Source organism: Theropithecus gelada, chromosome 3, assembly GCF_003255815.1.
Source record: "Theropithecus gelada isolate Dixy chromosome 3, Tgel_1.0, whole genome shotgun sequence".
In the NCBI taxonomy this organism is placed as follows: Eukaryota; Metazoa; Chordata; class Mammalia; order Primates; family Cercopithecidae; genus Theropithecus; species Theropithecus gelada.
This window is the reverse complement of record NC_037670.1, coordinates 110119779-110138257: the sequence shown is the minus strand read 5'-3', so window position 1 is coordinate 110138257 and position 18479 is coordinate 110119779. Positions and strand designations below refer to the sequence as shown.

Sequence of the window (18479 nt, the reverse complement as noted above, 5' to 3'; positions counted from 1 at the left end):
CATTATCAAAATTCCTTAGGATAATGTGATAACCTCCTTGCTGCATTTTGCATTCCTCTTCTTCAATTTAGGGTAACTTGCCACCCCTTGAGAATAAATGGACACAAAGTTTTTAGGTATTTTTCCACCTCCTTGCATTTTCTTTAGCCTTGAGTTCAACCCAAATTTTGCATTTGGTTTGGTCTTTAAAGTATTTTGCATTCTTGGGTAAGGAAGACTGTGAATGCTGAATAATGACCCACTCTCTTACATTCATGCTTAAAGAATTCCAATTAACTTTGTCTTGAAAAGACAGAAAGTGCATAGCAAGGAGATCTCTAGATCTCCAGAAAAATTCTTCAACCTCTGCATTGACTCAGTATAGCCATCTGTAATGAACTAAGGTTCAGAATTTAAAAAACATGGCAAGGCCAATTCTAGTTACTGGATTAAACATATAACTTATTGAAAATATAAAGGCATGACTCCATGGCTATATCTTAGGGTGATATGTGCGCTTACGAACTTATGAGATTTGTCATTATAGCTATTAGAAAACTCCCAAAGTAAATCTCTATAATGAGTTGTTTTCTATGCTGTGAGTGTATTCAGAGAAAAATAATTTTCTCCTTTGGGATGTTTTTGGAAATTTGCCTGCACTTTACTATTAAGGCAACCACAACAGTTATTACAACTTTGTTCTTTCTTTTCTTTGGGGCTGCCATCTTTTGCTCACCCAATATTGCCAGAAATAGCAATTGCACTTTTATGTCTTTGTTTCATAATTTTGTCTTCAAAGCAGATTCAAAGAAAAAATAGACGTAGAATTTTCTCACCTAATAAGTCTTTCTCATACAATAAAATAAATAATGTTACTACTCCCTTGATATGCTGTGTAAATCAACTTCAGAAAATTATATTCTCATCTTAGACATGAAATTATGAAGCACAAAACAAGACCTGTTTTAAGGAAGAGGAACTAATTATATACAAGGATGTGCTTGAAAATAAGCAGCAATCATGAAAAGTTGTTTGTGTGTTGCAATCGAATCCTTCTCAGTTTCAATGAATTTAGAGCGTTTCTTGGCACCCACATAATTTACTCTGGAGATAATGATATAACAAGCAGACCATTTTATTTTCTCTTTCTTAACTGAGTGAATATAGTTAACAAAAGATTTTTATTGTAACAGTAGAAAGAGTCTGAGAATGAAATTTCTCTTTTCCCCAAAAGATATTCAAAACCTGAGATGTTGAGAGAGAAAATCCCATTATTTCAAATTAGTTGTTTCCCAAAAATTAAATAATGGGTGAATGGTTAATCTTAGAATACACAAGATGGTATGTTCCAAGGATTAATCGTTTTTTTCAGCTTTGCTATTTTTAGAGTGGCTTAAATTAAGGTATTGAATGTAATTCTTACAAATGATGGCACAATATTAAAAGACCAGTTAATTTCATAAAATATTTTAAGAATTCTCAGCTTCGCTGGAGGTTTCCTGCACCAGTGTTCCCTCATGTGGCGTGAATCTGAGGGCATCGTGTTGAGATGGCGGCTGGGGTGACTCGCGGGATCAGGAATTTCAACCTAGAGAACCCAGCGGAACGGGAAATCAGCAAGATGAAGCCCTCTTCCCCTCCCAGTCACCCCTCTACCAACAGCCTCCTGCAAGAGCAGATTAGTCTCTATCCAGAAATTAAGGGAGAGATTGCTCGTAAAGATGACAGATGTTCTCATTTCTAAAACATATGTATGTTGATTGCAAAGATGCTGTGTCTTCCGTGCAGGTAAAAGCTGCTGAAAAACGTCAAGAGCCAAAGGAATTCAGATTGCCCAAAAGCCATCATTTTGACATAATAAACATTAAGAGCATTCCCAAAGGCAAAATTTCCATTATAGAAGCATTGACATTTCTCAATAATCATACACTTTATCAAGAAACATGGACTGCTGAGAAAATAGCGCAAGAATACCATTTAGAACAGAAAGATGTGAATTCCCTTCTTAAATAATTTAGTTACTTTTGAACTCAAAATCTTCCCTCCTGAAGACAAGAAATGTATACAATCAGAATGAAGAAAATCACAAAAAATCCCTATGTGTACTCCTCATCCCTCATCCTGTATATTTTCTCATTTTTTGCATGTTAAATTATGTTAACTACCAAGTGTTTAATGCTCTCATTGTGAAAGAATACTCTTAACATTTATTGAACTCCCTGACTTTTCAAGATTGCCATAGGATATATTTTGTTTTCTTTTCATTTGGTTTGGGCATATTTCATATGTACATGTCAGCATGACTAATCAGCACATCTGTACCTTTATTATAAGTAAAAGAATTAATTTGTTATTTTAGACACATCATACCAACTTTTAAATGGATCATATGACCTCTTGGGAAATGTCCTGAATCCCTCATTTAACTTTTACTTTCCAAGTTAGGTGTTTAGTTCATTCTTCATATGTGATAGTGAAAATAAAAGCTTTCCTGATTCTTAAGACCGACATTTTCTTGTTAGGGAAAGAGACTCAATGGAAACGTAGACTAACAGTATTTCCCAAATAAATAAAGGCCCACAGGAGAAAACAATGAATCAATGGAATCAATTAAAATTACTACTCCAGGGAATAAGAAGTACTGAGGATTTATTTTATTTTGAATTGGTTTTAAGTATGGAATAATTGTCTTTACAGTTATAAAAGATAATTAGTGGTATTTGCAAAATGTTGGAAACTTCTGCTTTGACAAACAAATAGGTAAGTCCCATGGCCTTCAGAGAGGCAGGCAGCAGTAGAAATTTTCGAAAAAGTAACATTTTTCTGGATTTAACATGGAAATAGAAAAATTTAAATAATAATTTAAAAACCATGGTAAATGAAATTTAGTGATTATATGTAGTTTCGGATGTTAATGCTAGTTGAGGGAAGAGAGAAAAAATAGTAAGTAGAAGCAGAGAACAGGATCATTGGAAGGGACCTGAGAAATTGCTGCTTCATCCATTTTAGCAAACTTATTAGCACGGCATGTATCTTGAGTGAGAGTGTGTGAGTTTAGCTCTGCCTAATACATTACTACTTGTGGGATCTTTGGGAGACTATAACCTCTTTGAGACTGAATTTCTTCAAAATGAGAATAATGCTAACTTACTTAAATTTAAGGGTTATGATGAAGAGAAATGAAATAGTAAAGGACTACAAAAGACCAAACAAATATGAATTATTATTATTATTTTATTTTTTTTTTTTTTGCAGTGGAGAAACAAGCACCTGGGGAGAATATATGACATAAGGTTTCTGTGGTTTATTACCTAGCCAGGCCCAGAACTTAGTTTTTCAAATCCTACTAGTGTGTTTTTTTCTGTTGTGCCAAAAAACAGCACACCTCAGAGAAGGGAAAAGGTGTGAATTGTGATATATTGGGGTTGTCAGTTCTTCTGAGGGAAGACGGGCATCGCTACTTCCCAGAGATGCCCCTGAAAATGATAGAGAAGATACTGAGGAATTCAACATGATGACAGAATGAGGCTTTTGTAGTAATGCTGAGAACAGAAAAATAGACAAAGTGGAAAATTTGTAAGCATGTCTTTGAATGTAGATTTGTTATGTGAACAAACTACCTAATTTTTAGTTCAATACAATAATTAAGAAAACATGAAATAACTTCTCAATATAAAATGTGTTTTAAAACTCCTGTAAATCAGTCAAAACTTTATTCCTTTTATCATAATAGTCACTAATTGAGTCACTAATACTAGAACACTCTATTTCTGAGCCATCTTCTCTACTCATATGTGCACTGTATGGTTAGGCAGCTGTTATGTGGTGTCACATGATAAAATAAAGGACTTCTTCCCACACCATTAAAAAAAAAGAATTCTCAGTTTCACAAGAGACTTCTGATGGACTAATTAAGAAATTATCTCAAATGTATTATTGAACAAAATAATTATTTATCATAAGTGTTACCCCAAAGACTCTAACCATTAGGTATAGATTCACTTTTCTGAATGTTGAAAGATTAATTGTATTAACAAATGAAAAAATCATTTATTTTATATTTCTGAAGAGGGAGCACTCTCTCCTTTGGCATTTCTTTTTTGCTCCCTAGTCAGATTTAATTTGAAGTCGAATTAATTCAAATAAATGAAAATAGCTAAATGTTATACAATTAAAGTATAAGGGAAGATAGCATGAACAATGGAGACATGAGGGATTTGTCAGTGGCACTTTTTTTTTTTTTTTTTTGGAGACAGAGTCTCACCCTGTCATCCAGGTTGGAGTGAAGTGGAACCATCATAGATCACTACAGCCTCGAACTGCTGGGCTAAAGCAATCATCCTGCCTCAGCCTCCTGAGTAGCTGGGACCACAGGCATGCACCACCATGCCGGCTGATTTTGTCTATTTTTTTGTAGATACAGGGCCTCACTTTGTTGCCCAGGAGTTTGCCTGGTCTCAAACTCCTGGACTCAAGTGTTCCTTCCACGTTCGCCTCCCAAAATGCTGAGATTATAGGCATGAGCCACCAGGCCTAGCCAGTGAAATTATTTTAAAGGCTATTAGAAAATACAAATTTAAAAATTGGTAGAAATGAAGAAAGACTTTCTTGGCTAAATTTAAATGAATCCATATACTATGGAAAAGGATGTGATGGAATGATTTCAAGGTAAAATGTACCATTTAATTACACACATTTGGAACTGGAACTTTCTAACACCCTACCACTTCTGTAGTTATGTAAATTTGCTATGGTGCCTAAAACAGTTTGAATCAATACAGGTGAACAGCATCTACTTTTTTATTTGCCTATCTATTTATATTCTCTCTCATCCATTTGACATAAACTTATTTAGTATGTGCCTTATGTCATGCTAATCCTTCTTGGTTTCAATTAACTTCAAGAGTTTATTGGTACTCACCTAATTTACCCTGGAGATAATGATATAACAAGCAAAATATTTTATTTTCTCTTGCTTAGCTGAGTGAATGTAGTCCCCCTGTATTAGACACTAGGCGAGAGACAAAGATCGGTAAAACACAAACTTGCCCTTCATTCGCTCAGAGTCACTGGAGAAAGTAACATGTTAATAGTATCATAAGAGTAATAACAGAAGTATGTATAAAATTCAGTGTTCTTATAGAATAAGGGTTCATTTGCTCTAAACAAGACCAGGAAAGAATTAATCTGAGCTGGACTTTTTTTCTTTTTTAGTTTTAGTTTATTGACAAACAATAATTGTACATATTTATGGGGTGAAATGTGATGCTTTAATAAATATATACATTGTGGAATGAGCAAATCCAGCAATTTAACATCTCTATCACCTCCTATACCTATTGTTTATTTGTGGTGAGAACACCTAAATCCATTTTTAGCAATTTTAAATATACAATATGTTGTTATTAACTATAGTCATCTTGCTGTACAATAGATTACCAGAACTCATTCTTGGTGTCTAGCTCAAGCTTTGTACCTTTTGACCAACATTTCCCATTTCCCCACCCATTCCCCATGCTCAGTCTCTGGTAATCACCATTCTACTCTCTATTTCTACAAGTTCAAATTTTTATGTATTTTTACTTTTACTTTTTTCATTTTTACTTTTTGTGGGTACAGAGTAGGTATATGTATTTATGATAATGGGTACATGAGATGTTTTGATATAAGCATGCAAGGCATAATAATCACATCATGGAGAATGGGGTATCTATCCCTTCAAGCGTTTATCCTTGGAATTACAAACAACCCAATTATACTCTTCCAGTTCTTTTTAAATGTACAGTTAAGTTATTATTGACTATGGTCACCCTGTTGTGCTATCAAATTCTAAGTCTAATTCATTCTTTTTATTATTTTTGCACCGATTAGCCATCCCCTCGTGCCCCCTACTTCTCCCATCCTTCCCAACTTTTAGTAACCATCGAGTTCAATTTTTTAGATTCTACATATAAGTGAGATCATGCTTCAAAGCATCATTAACAGGAACTGACAGCCAACTGAATCTCGAAAGGCCTATATGAGTGTGACAGACAAAATTTCAAGAAGGTGTAGGATGAGAAAATGCATAGAAACATGGAAATAAATTATTTTATTCAGTGAGAGAGAAAAACATAAGAAAAGAGTGGCAAGAATAGAGCCCTGGGAATCACCAGTATCTCAGGGAACTAAGCAAATGGAGAAAGAGGAGGCAGAGAATCAGAAAACCAGGATAGAGCCATGTTTCTGAAGCCAAGGGAAGAGAAAATGGTCAGAATGAAGTAGACAATATCTCAATGCTGGGGAAATGGCAAATAAGATAAGCTTAAAAATTATCTGTTATGCACAGCATTAGCAGATCAGCAGGGTTTTTCCAAGAGCCATTTTAGGAGAGTAAAGAGGGCCAAGTTGCTAACTTCATTTCCTGTTTTTAAAGAAAACTGAAGATAAAGATAAGACATCCACTATTAGAAATTTACTCACGTTCTATTTAGGGACATAAAATATAAGTGCATTTATTATATGAGTCAGCCCTGTGCTACGACATAGTTAGCATTATGCAGTGGTAGCTATAAATAGAAAGGATAAGTTTTGACGGAGGCTGGCAGAGGGGTAGGAACAATATGGGGCTCTCTATAGATAAGAGACCCCAAGACTGAGAGAGGGACACTGTGGGAACTGTATGAAGGAGTATAATATGAACTTTACAATTCCACTAAGTGTAATTAAGTCCAATCTTTATAAATGAAAGCACTTGGGGAATTACTCTGTTTCGAGGATGACACTCTATCACCTCTAAACAGGGAGAATACTTTTCCATCAGGGCAGTTCCATGAAAGTTGAAACAACTGACATGACAGAAAAGAGAAAATTTGGAAAATCAAGGATGTTGAGAATATTTCGATGCATTTAAGTATTTAGCATTCTGTGAGGTTGTTTTTTTTTTTTTTAACATTACTTTTTCCATAGAAATCAAAAAATTAAATACTTCAATGAGATGTCATTCTACCATATTATTCGCAAATATGTAACGTAGTCAATTATTTTCTGGATATCAGCAGAAATTACTGGTCCTGAGAGTGATTCTCCTTTATTTAAACCTCGTCTTCAGTATGTTTCTAATAAGACGGATGTTGTTGTCAAGGAAACCATTGTATTCTCACTCTTTTATCCACTGCATCCCTACTCAGGTCCCTGCATTCTTTGACTTCCACAACAGAAATAAGTGTGGACACACACGTTATTTTCTATAATTTAAAAGACCAATAAAAGTTGTATATTTAGCTGTCATAGGACAACACAAACTACTGTCTAGCAAATGGAATTTGTTGTCCTCCCCCCACCCAAAAAAATCCCTCTTAAAGCACGAGTTTCTGAGAGAAACAAATGATGGTAAAAGGGTACTTGCTGAAGGAAAAGTTTGGGAAAACAACATTTTATGCTATTTAAAATTCATGCTAACAAACAAAAATCAATAGCTTGACGGACTCAAAGTTCAAATCAACAGGAGAGGGGATTTAAGTTACATCTATCTACATTTAGGACATTTGGCAATTTAGCATCTGTGTTTCCAATACACGTCAATAAAATTCCTTTTCCAAATTAAAAAGCAAGATTAGGAAAGAAAAGAGACTCTGGACTGAACTATAAACTCTGGCACACGTTTCTAAGAAATGGGGAATTAATAAAGCATTCTTAAAATTTAATGAAATATTATATTTAATAGGGAAAAGTGCACTGCCTCAAATATCAAGCAGTCTCTTTTCCTGAATTCAATTCACACATAGAAACTAAATAATACGACACTGTGTATTAAGGAAAAATCACGTGAAATACTTTGAAAAGGTGCATTGCCCGATGTATACATTTTTTTACACCGTTTATCTACATTTCTTCCTTCCATTAGCAAGCAGGACAGCATATATAAACATAAAGATATATTAATATGTTCTGATCACCATCAGTGCAGGTAACTAATAAGTATCTGTCCTTGGACAAAAAATGACTCTGATTATACATCAAAGATAACTGAAGATCTGTTCATCTAACAGTAGATCTCTCAATTGTTTGTATTCCACTCCTGGTGAAAGGTGAGATTTACCTAAACAGAAATAACCATAAAAGCTGAACTTGGTCTATTCTTCCTAATGTTCTTTGCTTCCTTTAACACTTTCTGCAGTCACCACTGGAGCTGTATAGCAGCAAATCAAATTGAATGGACTATATACAAAAAAAAAAAAAAAAAAATTCAGCAGATCGGAAATTTATACAGAATGCTCCACTTCTACTTTGTAATATTACTCATTGCTCTTTCAACTTGGTTTCACCTTGATTTCCACTTTTCATCCCATGTCCATAGAAAAGTAACATAATTTGAGTGTTTACCCTGCCTCTTATGGTACATTCCTAAGAAACACTGCATTGGCTCCTTGTGTGTGGACAATGGGTACCTCAATCCACAGGAACTCAGACCTGAAATTTTCAGCACAAACAACATTATTTAGTAGGTTAATTCCAGTCCCAGATGAGTACACAACCCAGGAATGGAATGGTTTTAATTTGTAAGAGGAAAATATCAAATAGGCTATAACTCTTTTCCATTCAGTTTCCGGGACTCACTGCCACCAATCTGAGTCAATTTTGGTTATTTTGATAACTAGTCTTGCATAAGCTGTTCAATCTTAAAAGTTTTGGCATGGGCATGTAGAAGTTTTCTTATTTTAAGAGAGGAGTGTTTGTATCAGCATAAGCATCCTGCAGATATCAACTATAAACTCTGGACCAAACAGAAAAAAAAATCACTAATTTTGACTTTTCTTCCCAGGTCAGGTCATTAAACCCTGTGGGAGTCAGACTACAGAGTCTGTGGCAGTCATTATAACTGGAAAGTAAGGGACAAACCCCCAAATGAGAAAGCCACAAGAGGAAAGCACAAAAACATAAAGTGGAAACCTCAACCATGTGCATAGGAGAGATTGCAGGAAGCCCTCTGTAAATACCAGTTGAAAATCTGAAAGAAATGAGTGGATATTTTAACTCCTGCCCTCCACAGAGGAGACAAAAGTGGAGACTGAGGCCAGCTAAGTTGTCTTTCTGTTAGAACAAAATCAACATTTTGTTCAGAAGGAAATAACCTGAGGTCTCTATAGCATATCATACACATTACTAACATTAAAAAGATGGACAATGCCAAGGCTTGGTGAGAATGTTGTGCAACTAGACCTCTCATATGCTGATAAATGGATTATAAAGTGAAGCAACCACTTTGGAGAACAGTTTTGTAGTTTCCTAAAATGTTGAACATACAACTACCATATGACTCAGACACTCCCTTGCTACGTATTTACAGAAGGGAAAAATATATATGTGTACATACAAAATTTGTAAACAAATGTCCATAGAAATTTTAGTATAATAACCCCCAAATCAGAAATGTTCCAAATGTCTGTCAACAGGTGAATGGATAAATTGTGGCAAATCCATAAAATACAATAAAAAGAGAGTGATCAGCCGGGCACGGTGGCTCACGCCTGTAATCTCATCACTTTGGGAGGCCGAGGCGGGAAGATCACAAGATCAGGAGATCAAGACCATCCTGGCTAACATGGTGAAACCCCATCTCTACTAAAAATACAAAAATTTAGCAAGGCATAGTGGTGGGCGCCTGTAATCCCAGCTACTCGGGAGGCTAAGGCAGGAGAATGGCGTGAACCTGGGAGGCGGAGGTTGCAGTGAACTGAGATTGTGCCACTGCACTCCAGCCTGGGCGACAGAGCGAGACTCCGTCCGAAAAAAAGCAAAAAAGAGAGAGTGATCTGTTTATACACACAAAAACATAGATGAACATCAAGATGAAAATGCTGAGTGAAAAAAGATAAAGAATAATATACAGTATGATTTTATATATACATATATACACACACACTCACATATACATTTCATATATTTCTAGATAATACAAAATAACCCATAGTGGGGGAAAAAAAGCAGATTTGTAATTCCTTGGGGAAGCAGAGCAGTGGATGGATGGATAGACTGATAGATTACAAAGAATCATACAGAAGGAAAACTTAAAGGTAGCAAATATGATGAGTAGATATTATCTTGATTGTGGTGATACTTTCATACATGTGTATATGTATATATTTGAATACTATAAATATATGCAGTTTATTGAATGTCAGTTACACTTCAATAAAGTTATAAGTGATTACTATAAACATAATTAAAAAATAACAAATATAAGGACTGAAATTAAGTATAAAACAGAAATAATGGAAAAATTTAAAAAGCCAAAAATTAATTTCTTGAAAATATTTATAAAATGGCTAAATCTATAGGAAGTTTGATTTTAAAAGAAAGAGAACAAACACAAATAACCATTATCAGGAATAACAAAGGAGATTCTGCAGGCACTCTAAGGATAAGTAAGAAAATATTATAAACAGTTTTATGCCAATAAATTTGACCATTTATATGAAATAGAACATTTTTAAACATCATTTACCAAAACTCATTCAAGAAGGAATAACCAAAAAACGTCTCAACAAAACATAGGAGATGGTCATTACCATCTAGGAGTATGAAAAGATTTTTTATCTGGAAACAGAAAATTTTTAAAAAAAGAAAAAAATGATAAATTAAACTTAATTTACAATAAAACTTATACTTATCAAAAGACATCATTAAGAAAATGAGCAGTCAAGCCACAGACTGGGAGAAAATACTTGCATAACATATATCTGACAACGGATTTATATCCAGGATATATTTTAAAACTCCTGCAACTCAATAGTAGAAAGACCAACAACTTAATTTAAAAAGGAAAAAGATTTGAACAAGCATTTCACATAAGATATAAAAATGGCCCAAAAGCCCTTGGAAAATTGCTCAATGACATTGATCATTAGGGAAATGCCAATTAAAAGCATAGTGAGATAGTGCTACTAGAATGACCAAAATTAAAAAGACTAACAACTTTAAGTGTTCGCAAAAATGTAATCAAAACGTTTTTATGATGCTGAGAGTATAAAACTATAAAGCCATGTTGGAGTACTGTTTGGCAGTTTTTGAAATAATTTTAAATATTCACCTATAACCCAATAATTTTCCTCCTAAGGTTTCCCAAAAGAAATACAACCTACCCTTTAAATACTTGCACAGATTATTCACAGCAGATTTATTCAAAATAGCCAAACACAGGAAATAATGTAAATGTCCATCAACAAGGGAGCAGAAAAATAAATTGTAGAGTATTCATGTGATGGAATAGTACTCAACAATGAAAAAGGACTCATATACACTATCTCACAGATATTATGTCAAGTAAAAGAAGTTGGACACAAAAGAGTGCATACTGTATGGCTCCATTTCGTGAAGCTCTAGAAAAAGGAAACTAGAGGGGGAAGTATCACATAACTGGTATCCTAGGGAGGGTGTAATTGTGTGATAAGGTCTAGAAAATAACATTTTTAGATGACAAAAATATTTTTTGTTATCGTGATAGAAGTATGAATTACATGATTCAACTGATTTATCAAAACTTATATTATGCTCTATAGAGTTATGCATTTCATTTTATGTAAACCTTACCTCAAGAAAACTGGAAACAAAAATAAAAGAAGTGAATAAATACAAGAGTAGGTCTTAACGTGGTGAAGACAATAAATATACATCTGTGAATGATTAAAACTGTCATGATGCTATGCAATGGATACCTATAGCTTAGGATAAACTATTCAGTGACCACATCACCCATAGATTTACTGTGCCACTTCTCAATCTGGACAGAAGTGAAAATGATGCAATATGAACAATGTAATTGATTCAAAACATGCTTCCTAGAAAGACACAAATTTTGTAGATGTGAAGAGTTTGAAGAATTGTTTCATGAGATATAAGTAGAAAAAAATCTTTGCAAGCATCTATATAAACTTATTCACCCTGTATCGTTTTAAATAAGAGAATAATTCAAATATTTCTAGAAAGGGTAAGGCTGTGTGCTGCAATTATCCAATTTTATGACAGGTGAACCCCGAGTATTCATTTTCCTAAGAATCTATCTTTAGAGACATTTCCCAGGAGAAAAATTTTTAAAGTGGGATTTTTTTTTCTCTGATCTTCAGTCTCTTTCTTCTCCAGTCATACTGGCACGAGAGACGGAGGCAGAGCTCATCCCTTCCCCACTTCTGATGTTTTCCCTTCCTGCTACAGCAATGATGTTTCAGCATGTTTCTCACCTGAGTCCCTGCAGACTGCACATCCCTCAGGGAAAGCTCTTGCCCAAGAGGTAAGCATCACCCCAAAAGTCTGTCTGAACTGAATAAAGCACATCCTGATGCTCTAGCTGGAGGTTTACAAGTGGTCCCTCCCAGTGGACATGCTTCTTCTTACATTCACCACCACTCCCAGGGCAATTTTCTATTTGGCATTAGTCTGCTGCATGACAAAAATGTGCTAATCTGCATAATTACCTAAAATTCTTTGGCACCACTGCATAACTGCTGTCACCATCCTCCTGACACACTAATGCTGCATCCAAACATAAATGGGATCTGCGCCTGTCATATGTCTCTGGTAGAGGCAGGAGGAGGCCCTAGGTGAGATGGTTTGCAGATTCCCTTGCTTAGCAGGAATTTGATGATACCTATGTGCTGTCTATGGTGGTCTCCTACCCAAGTAGTAGATGGAGCATTAAAGGCTTTCCCCCTCTCCTTATATGAGAACGCAAACTAATCCCTTCACCAAGAATTGGCTGATAAATACTAACTCATGTTCATTCATACCTACGTGCCTTCAGCATCTGACCTCTCTGAATCTATACCAGCACCAGGTGCATTTATTTCCAAAGTACCACCTTTATCAGGAAGATATATATCCATTCCTGTGAAACTGCACAAATCTACCACCCTAAATCACTGGAGAATCTTGTCCCAGGGCTTTATAAAATCTTGTCCCAGAACCTCTCACTATGCCTGAAAGTGCCCCTCATCATGCCTTCTCTCTGCCCTTCTCTCTGGGAGGGTGGATGCATCAGCCACTTCCCTTCAGTCCAACCCATCTCAGGCTTGTTTCACAACTAAGAAAAGCTGACTGTTCCATAGCATCTGAACCCATGGCCTTGCAAGCTGAACAAACTGATCTGAGACGATTAGCTACTACACCATTAAATAATGCAAAACTCATTGATCTACAAAAACATAATTTATGCATTGGGAAGTATGAGCCTCAGCACTGAGCAATCTAAATCTCTTTTTAATTATATTTGGCATTACAAAGAAAGAAAAGGTATTTTTCCCTTTTTAACATAAGATAAAATGTTATTCTAAAGAACAAAGTAGATTTTTTCTCCTAACAAATGTAGTTTTGCAATTTCTATAGAAAATCAAAGTATCTATTTGTAATCATCCACCATTCATAGTCTAGGAAAAGCTTTAATAAGAAAAGGCAAAAAGCAATCATTATTACATGCTAACTTGTACTTCCTAACTCCCTTTCCCTTTGAACCTTCATTATAAACCTAACAAACCTGAAACTCCATAGAATTTATACTGATCTTCTCTCTCCTTCTGTGTGATTGATGGTCATGAACTTGATATTTCCTGCTCTAGTTTCTCTCAGGAAGAAAGAATGTTTGTAGCATTTGATTCATAAGTTTCATAGAGAACAAGCACTATCTGTACAAGCCTCTGTGGTTCAGGTAGTGATGAGTAATCTCTAGGTAAGAATGAAAACATGGCACATAGAGGAAGCCAAACTGGTTATTTCTTGCTCAAAATAAGTAACTATAATGAATAAGCAAGAAGCAACACACTTTGAAATAAATAAACTTCTGCTTTTTATTCCCCCAAAAGGAATATTTGGCCATTTACATGATGAGGTAATTGCCTCTTAAATATATGATTTTCAATTCTTATTTACAAACCAATGAATTCAATCTGAAATAAAAGAGACCACAATATAACCAGATGATGAAGATTTGAAATGTGATTGCTTCCTAGAAATTCATTTATTTATTCATTCAAAGAATAGGTATTGATTGCTAATAATTTATATAGTACTATTCTAAGCATTTCAATTTACAGGGAAAAGCAGAAACAATAAGAAAGCTTTCAGTGCATATGATGGCAATTTCTAAAACCCTCAGAAAAGATGGTTGGGCTATGAAGAATAAAGTCTAGGCCCTACTGGCCAAACTTTAATAGATTATGTAGTCTATACTCTAAATGGTTTAATAATTTATTTAATAAACACCTCAAAGGAATTTACATATATCAACAAGAAATACAAATCTGTATAATTATACAATGAAGTGACTTACATGGTATCAGAATGCGTAAGATACAGAGCAACTAGAATTCCTACACTGCTAATGGGGGTGCAAATTGTTGCCACCTCTTAGAAAACAAATGGTAATTATCTTGCAAAATTGAACATAAGCAGTCTGTACAACCTAGCTGCAGCAGAACTCACTAACAGAACCACTAAATATTTACGCTCCATTTCTATAGTGTACATTTGTGGTTGGGAAGCTGCTGTCCAGCCAGAAACTAGATTTCCCAGTTTTCTCACGTCTAGTCAGGATCATTATATTACTTCCAATCAATTGAGTGTGAACAGAATCTGTAAGCTTATATCCAAGCCAAAGTGGTGATCTTCTGTGTCTTCTTCAGGATCTCTTCCAAGGCTACTATAAGACCAAGTGCTGAGGATTTTAGCAGCACAATTTGTGGCAATCTGTCCAAGAGAACCAACTAACCAGGAATATTCACATGGGGTTTGCAGTGAGCTAAAAGTAATATTTGTAGTGTTAAGTTAGTGAGATTTTGGAATAGTTTCTATCAGCTATCAGCAGCTGATCTACCCTGTGATACACTGAGCAATTCTATTCTTCGGTTTGCTTCTGAGAAGCTCTTGTATATGTGAAGGAGAAGACATGTTGAAAAGTATTCATATTAGTATTGTTTGTAATAGCCAAAATATGAAAAAAGTTTAAATGCTCTTTATAAGAAAATAGATAAATAATTGTCATGTATTTATATAAAATTCTATATAGCAGTGTAAATAAATGAATTCATTCAAATATATCACCTTGGATGAAAATCAAGAAGATAAATGTTGAGTGAAAAACTTTGTTGAAGAATAGATACAGTATAATTCCATTTACAAAAAGTTCAAAAACATGCAAAACTAAACAAAATTTAGAAGTACACCCATATGTAGTGAATTATAAAGAAAAAAAGAATAATGAGCACAACATTATGAAAGTAGTTATAACTGAGAGGAGAGAAAATGAACAGAATTGGGAAGAGGCACACAAAGGACTTGAGAGTCAATAAATAACATTCTTTCTGAATTCCCTCTGTAATCAGGTCATAGAACTTAATCTTAGCATCTTGGAGTTCATCTAACTTTTTCTCAGGTTGTATCCAAGCTGCTGGAGGCTCATACCATCCCAGAGTCTTAGAAGGGGCACCTCTGATCTCCATGGTTATGAACAACTCTGCATTGTCCTGCTGAGATTTCCTTATTCTTCTGTGGTTCCCAACTGCCAGCCACATGGATCCCTTTGAATCATTCCTCATTACTCTGCAAGGTGTTGTCAGATTGGGCTCTGTTCCTCACATTTTAGTCCCATTCTTTGGTGCAGCGAAATCATCAGCTGTTCCTGTAAGATATAAGGCTATCTAAAGTTTTGTGTTTCTTTTAGAAATTGGAAGTCTAACTCTGCCTCATTACATTCTTTTCCTATAGTTATGAGTTGTCTCAGGACCCAGGCTTTTGAAACAATAAAACATTTCTTCTTATTTTTTGTTGTAGCTCCTATTCCTGAAAATGTCACACAATCAAGCTCCTGTGAATGGGGAGAAAGATCAAGACAAAAGAATGTGTGAATATTTCCAAATAGTATCCCATCAGAGTTTTTAAGTATAGTGCATTGTTTTGATGGTGTGATTGTATTAGTGAGACAATACTCTTTGTGAGGAACAAACATTTCCCCAAGCCACATTCTGGAGATGAACAGTGAAGGGCCATGTGAAGACACATTGACAATAACTAAAAAGGAAAAGATGTTTAAGTTTCTAGGCAGCTCTGCAGATGGAATTTTACCAATCTCTCTATCATGCTTCTCATAATCTCCTTTATTATTTCTACTCTCTTCTTCATGTTTGTACCGACTTTTATAACTGCTGATTATATAGTTTTATACAGATTCTCTGCTCAAAATTTTTAGACTGAACCAATCTGATTAAGAAATTTCTCCATTGAGCAATACTCTTCGATGTTTGACCAATACACAGTCAATAACTGCATTTAGACTGCTCTTTGTCTGGATATGCCTTTGTCAAACCAGTGGCCATCCTGTCACAAAGAGCAGCCCAACACTACACATTTTCTGAATAAATAGGAAGTATAGTTTCAGGTGGACCAAGAGAAAATTATTTTAAGTACCATGTCAAGGGCTGCAGACAGATCATGAAATCAAGAGTAGATGAATAAGACTAACAGTTTAGACAAGGTGGCATGGATCCATTTCTCCCTGCTCTTTTCTGCTAAGCACAAGTATAATCCCTTTGATAACATGAGGAGCAGCTAAAGGAAGCCCTGAAAGGTGGTATGAAGAAAGCAAGATGATTTAGGGACCTAGGATTAGAAGAATTACACAGCAACAGGTACATAAATCCATTCCACGCAACAAATGAGGATAAATCAGACCCATTATTTCCTGAACTCCAACTTTCCAACAGAAGGCGGCTCATGAAGGTTCATTCTTTTGTGAAATTTAATAGAAATCCCTTTAACGTAAGGTTAGCCTGACAATACTGACAAATAGAATTGACCAGGCAACCATAAGTGGCTTCCAGGGTAATTATAGAACTAACAATACAATAACAAAAAGAAATAATTCTGAACTGGGAGGCAGAGGTTGTGGTGAGCCGAGATTGTGCCATTGCACTCCAGCCTGGGACACAGAGCAAAACTCCATCTCAGCAACAACAACAAAAAAATAAAAAATAAAAAATAAACACACACACACAAATAATTCACTGGATGGACTCAGTAGTACAGTGGAGATGAAAGAGCATAGGATCAATAAACGTGAGAACAGGTTAATAGAATTCACCCCATCTGAAAAACAGAGAAAACAGACTAAAAAAGATAAACAGAGCTTCAGAGACCTGTGGGTCCATAACAAAATATATAGATTTCATATCATTGGAATCTAGGAAGGAAAGACAGCAGGACTGAAAGAATATTTGAAGAAACAATGGCTCAAAACTTCTCACATTTGGTAAAAGCATGAACAGATGCTTCATGCTTGAACAGATGCTTCATGCTTGAACAGATGAACAGATTCAAGAAGCTAAGGAATCCCAAACAAGATAAATGCAAAGAAATCCATACTACCACAATAAACTTCTGAAAACTAAAGACAAAACATCTCAAAAGGAAATATTGTCCATATGGAACATCAATTTGTGTGACAAAGGATTTCTTATCTTAAACCATGGAAGCCAGAAGAAAGCAGGACTGCTCCTGACTTCTCTCAGGAAGAAAAATTGTTTGTACTATTTGATTCATAAATTTCATAGGCAACAAGCACTATCTGTACAAGCCTCTGTGGTTCAGGTAGTGATAATTAATCTCTAGGTAAGAATGAAAACATGGCACATAAAGGAGGCCAAACAAGTTATTTCTTGCACAAAATAATTAACTATACTGAATAAGCAAGAAGAAACACACTTCTTAGCAATGTGTTTTAGGTGCTGAAAGAAAATAACTTTCAAATGCAACTTCTATATCCAAAAAATATCCTTTATAAATTAAAGAAAAATAAAGTCATCTCAGATGAAGAAAAACTAGAATATTTTTTCTAGCAGACCTACCCTTAAAGACTGGCTAATGCATCTACTTCAGATATAAAGGAAATCATCTAAAAAAAGAATCCTAGAGTGTCAGGAAGGAAGAAGTAACCACAGAAAGAGAAGAAATAGTATACATTAAAAAACTATCATTCCCCCTCATCAGTTTTATAAATCACATTTTATAATTGAAACAAAAATTATAAAACCATCTGATGTTCAAAACAATTACAGTCGGTCTTCTATATTCGTGGGTTCCTTTTCCATGAATTCAACCAAACAAGAAGCAAAAATATTTGAGGGGAAAAAAAGGATGGTTGTGTCTATACTGAATATATAAAGATTATTTTCTTGTCATTATTCACTAAATAATACAGTATAACAAATATTTATATAGTATTTATATTGTATTATGCATTAAGTTATCTGGAGATGATTTAAAGTCGACAGGAGAATGTGCAAAGGTTATCTGCAAATACTAAACCATTTTACATAAGGGATTTGAGCATCCACGCATTTTTATATCTGCAGGCAGTCCTGGAACAAATCCCCTACAGACACCAAGGAGCCACTCTACATTTAGAGGTAAGGAAAGTAAAGGTACTTAATTACAAATAAACTTTTCACATTTCAATTGAAGTGATAAAATGTTGCTAC

At 34.9% G+C, this 18479-nt stretch overlaps 1 pseudogene; it reads left to right on the top strand.

Moving 5' to 3' along the window:
- Nucleotides 1-1528: 1528 nt before the first annotated feature.
- LOC112621789 lies at nt 1529-2056 on the top strand (annotated as a pseudogene).
- The last annotated feature ends 16423 nt before the right edge of the window (nt 2057-18479 follow it).